We start from the raw sequence: 5000 nt of genomic DNA, 5'->3' as shown, positions 1-5000 counted from the left end.
TAACTTAAGTATTTCACTCCTAAATACTAAAAACGTTATGAATCTTCATAAAAGCTTCTAGCACACAATCAAGTGTCGGGTTTCTGAGCTTTTTTCATAAAGTATCAAGTAACGTCAATATTTAATTGGATTTGATGAGGCGACGTCCCACATAATGATGAGACAAGATGTGATATCTCTGATTTATATCGTCGGATATGATTTAGTCCAATCAGATCAGCAGAACCACTGCTCCACTGCACCCACAGCACCAGCGATTCAAAACGTGGCTCATTTCAATGTGAATAATCACTAAAACTTAACATTTTACTCCCCCCCCAAAAAGAAGTCTCCACGTGAAGCTTTAACCAAAGTTAAACATGGGGCTCAGACGGCCTCTAGTGGCCACGAGCGAGAACCGCACCCTGGAGTTCAACTGGACTTCGAGGGGTCATGCGTCTCAACATCCCAACCGTGGCTGATCTTCATCCTCTAACTTTGGACAGGGAAGGGAAGGGAAGGGAAGGGAAGGAAAGAAGGATCGCCTGGCTGTTCGGGGGGAAATGTTTCATTCCCCACATCGCAAGCGACGCCACACACAGTACAAGGGAGTGTTCCCCCCCCCCGCCCTGCTTTAAATAGAGCAGCATCCCACTCACATCCTTTAATACGTGACGTACATTTGGGTGGAATGTCGAGGAACTGGAGATCCAGACGGACTGTCTCTCTCTCTCTCTCACACACACACACACACACACACACGCGCGCGCACGCACGCGCGCACACACACACACACACACACACACACACACACACACACACATTAAGCCTGACGTCCAGTGGTAAACACTCTAAATTTCATAGACAGTTGAATGGAGTGTGATTTTAGGCGGAGCACACTTCCAGTGTCGTGCACGTGGCGCTTCTCGTGCTCATGCCCGCCATCCCCATCCACCAAACATTCCACAGGTTTGCACTTACTCCACAAAACACACACTTATACACACTGATACACACTGATACACACTAATACACACTAAAGCTGCATGTGACATGCAGCGTTAGGACCTGACCTGCTGGAACACCCTCACATCACGGTCACAGCGGTGACATGAGCCAGGACTCCATTCACCTTGCACTTTACTGGCCATTAAAGAGTTAAAACAGTTAAGAGGTAGAAACTGGAGACTACTACTACTATTACCAATACCACTACTACTACTACTACTACCACCACCACTAATAATACTACTACTACTACCACCGATACTAATACCACCACTACTACCACTATTAATACTACTACTACTACTACTACTACTAATACCACTACTACTACCACTATTAATACTTCTACTACTACTACTACTACTAATACCACTACTACTACCACTATTAATACTTCTACTACTACTACTACTACTACTACTACTACCACTATATATCGCCTTTCAAGCTCAGAGTGCCTTACATTAATAGAGGGCAATCAAATACTACTACTACTACTACTACTACTACTACTACTAATACTAATACCACTAGAGTATAAAGCGCCTTTCATGCAGCTCAGAGTGCCTTACATTAATAGAAGGCAATCAAATACTACTACTACTACTACTGCTGTATAGTACCTTTCATGCATCTCACATGGCTTTACATTAATACAAGGCAATCAAATACTACTACCACTACTACTTCTACCAGTACTATGACTACTACTACTATTGCTGTATAGTACCTTTCATGCAGCTCACAGTGCTTTACATTAATACAAGGCAATCAACTACTACTACCACTACCACTACCACAAATACTACTACTACTACCTCTACTTCTACTACTACTACTACTACTACTACTACTACTACTACTACTAACACCACTACTACTACCACTACTACCACTACTGTACTACTACTACTACTGTATAGCACCTTTCATGCAGCTCACAGTGCTTTAAATTAATAGAAGACAATCAAATACTACTACTACTGCTAATAATAATAGTGGCGTTAGTCATGGAATTATAGTTTTCCGAGTTCCCATGAAACGCAGCATCACTCCCTACCAACACACATAATAATTTTCAGAGATCCATGGAAGGCAGCATCAGTTCCTGATGTCTTTCGTCTCAACTGGTGCAGAATCCTGTGCGAAAGAAACCAATACACACCAATGGAGTCAAGAGTCTAGTCCAGCGCACCACGCCCCATGCGAAAGGCCCCCAGAGGCAAACCCTGCACATAGTACATAACAAATTACTCCACCAACCAAGGTTCCCAGGTCCTGCGGGCTGGACCCCGAATAATAATAATAATAATAATAATAATAATAATAATATTAATAATACTTGAATTATTATACCTGAACTACTTCCAAGCAACTGTCAAACTAATTCTCAAAATAATCCTCACATTGCAAGGAAAATAGTATTTTCTGAAAAGATGAGCTCCTTTGTTGCTTGCAGAAAGGAACCTCAAGTTTTTCCTCAAGACATAAAGCTTTAATCCCTCCTTTGTTTTAATTCCAAATTCTTTCCTTTCTCTTCCTTCCTCTCCCCCCACGCTGGCTCTGTGTGTGTGTGTGTGTGTGTGTGTGTGTGTGTGTGTGTGTGTGTGTGTGTGTGTGTGTGTGTGTGTGTGTGTGTGTGTGTGTGTGTGTGTGTGCGTGTGTGCATATGTGCGCCAGTGGGACGGCCATGACCGGGGTCGCTGGGTCAGACGGGGCGGCCAATGGGAGACGAGCCGCTCCCAGTTTCCTGTCCCCGTTTCTCAGTGATGCAAACTCTTCCTAAAATTACAAAGAAACAAAGAAAAAAACAAGTATAACATAATAATCACACAACGTACAGCCTCTGTTTTGTGAGCGACATTGAAGACATGGCTCGGGGTGTTTGGATTGTTTGAACGAGGAACAGATACGCTGCATCTTATTAAGTCGTAAAATGTCCCAATGTGATAAAGCCAATGAAAAAAGAACTTTCATTTGTCTTTAGATTTCAAAAGGAAAAGATACTTGTACTATATACAATGTCCTTTTTAGAAACGCATTGAACAGTGAAATAAGACACAATAATAAACACAATGAACGCACACAAACACACAATATTAAAAAAACGCATCATCTTCAGGGGATGGTAAATTGTTCAAAACAACTTGTTTTGGGCAAAACGCAGCTACAGAGCAGAGATAACAGGAAGTAGGAGCTCTGTGAACTGCACAATATACTGTACTGCATATAGTACATAGTATATAGTACATAATATATAGTACATTGTACATAGTATATAGTATATAGTACATAGTATATAGTCAAGTCGAGTCACACTTTATTTATAATAGTATATAGTATATGTTACATGGTATATAGTACATAGTATCTAGTATAGAGTATTTAGTACATAGTTTATAGTATACAGTAAATAGAGTATTTGAACTTGGTCTGGCCGAGTGTACCGAGCCGGGCAGCGCAAACAGTCCCACTCCCGGCCACAAGAGGGCAGACGCCGAAAGTGTAGGATGTTTACACTTCCTGGAACTCAGAGGTCAGAGGTCAGAGACGGTCGGCGATTCTGTGAAATGGACTGAACGTCCGGAGCAACACGACAACGGCACGGACGTAGCGTGTGTGTTCCTTCCTTCCTTCCTTCCTTCCTTCTTCCCTTCCTTCCTTTCATTATCTCTTACTTCCTTCCTTCTTTCTTTCCTTCCTTCCATCTTCCTTTCGTTCGTTCCTTCCTTCCTTCCTTCCATGATCTCTTCCTTCCGCTTTCCTTCGTTCCATCTTCCCTTCCTTCCCCCATCTTCCCTTCCTTCCTTCCATTATCTCTTCCTCCCTTCCTTCCTTCCTTCCTTCCTTCCATTAACTCTTCCTTCCTTCCTTCCATTATCTCTTACTTCCTTCCTTCCTAATTTCTTTCCTTCATTCCATCTTCCCTTCCTTCCCCCATCTTCCCTTCCTTCCTTCCAATATCTCTTCCTCCCTTCCTTCCTTCCATTAACTCTTCCATCCTTCCTTCCATTATCTCTTACTTCCTTCCTTCCTAATTTCTTTCCTTCATTCCATCTTCCCTTCCTTCCTTCCATCTTCCCTTCCTTCCTTCCTTCCATTATCTCTCAGTTCCTTCCTTCTTTCTTTCCTTCCGTCCTTCCATTATCTCTTACTTCCTTCCTTCTTTCTTTCCTTCCTTCCTTCCATTATCTCGTAGTTCCTTCCTTCTTTCTTTCCTTCCTTCCACCACCCTTCCTTCCATCTTCCTTTCCTTCTTTCCTTCCTTCCATGATCTCTTCCTTCCGCTATCCTTCATTCCATCTTCCCTTCCTTCCTTCCTTCTTTCCATTAACTCTTCTTTCCGCTATCCTTCCTTCCATCTTCCCTTCCTTCCCTCCACCTTCTCTTCTTTCCATCCTTCCGCCCAACTTCTCTTCTTTCTATCCCTCCATCCACCTTTCTTTCCTTCCGTCCTTCCTTTGACCTCCTCCGCCTTCCCTCTCTCTTCTCTTCCCTCGTTTCTCCCGTCCTTCCATCCTCCCTCCTTTCCATCCTTCCTTCCGTTTTCTCTTCCTTCCATCCATTCCCCCCTTCTGCCCCCCTCTTCTTATCATCCATCCCTCGTTATCACCCTTCCTCCGCCCTCCCTCTCTTCCTGTCTCCTCCTCTTCCTCGCCAAGCTCTTTCCCACTCCACTTCCCCCGCTCCCAACGGATAAACACGCCCACAGTGGAAGTGCGGCAGAGCTTCTTTTTTCATGAATGGGAGTAGACGGCCCCGCGCCGCACGTTCCTCCACCAAATAACGCTGGCAAATAGTTTAGCTTTATCATTCGACAAGGGCATTTCCAAACAGGGTTTACAGTTGTTTATTTTTCATTCTCCAGCGTGTTTGAGAGCAGAGCAACGGCAGCATGGGGGCTCACCTCCTCGCGTCGGGAGGTGACATTCGGAGGAAAACAACTCAAAATTGACAAGCAAAAAAAAAAAAAACAGGTTAATCTCAGATTTAGTACTTAAACTTGCGGCTGA

The 5000-nt window shown here is 43.6% G+C and overlaps 1 long non-coding RNA gene across 1 annotated transcript in view; it reads right to left on the bottom strand.

Annotated features, from left to right (window-relative positions):
• Positions 1-2252: 2252 nt before the first annotated feature.
• Positions 2253-5000, bottom strand: part of LOC307242027 — a 12820-nt gene continuing 10072 nt past the window's right edge. The window contains exon 3 of the long non-coding RNA XR_013844577.1: positions 2253-2769. This is a non-coding gene — a long non-coding RNA (uncharacterized lncRNA). The remainder of the gene's footprint in view (positions 2770-5000) is intronic.

This window comes from Zeus faber, assembly GCF_960531495.2.
Source record: "Zeus faber genome assembly, chromosome: 16".
Lineage (NCBI taxonomy): Eukaryota > Metazoa > Chordata > Actinopteri > Zeiformes > Zeidae > Zeus > Zeus faber.
Note: the sequence above shows the minus strand (reverse complement) of the source record. Positions and strands in the feature narration are given on the sequence as shown.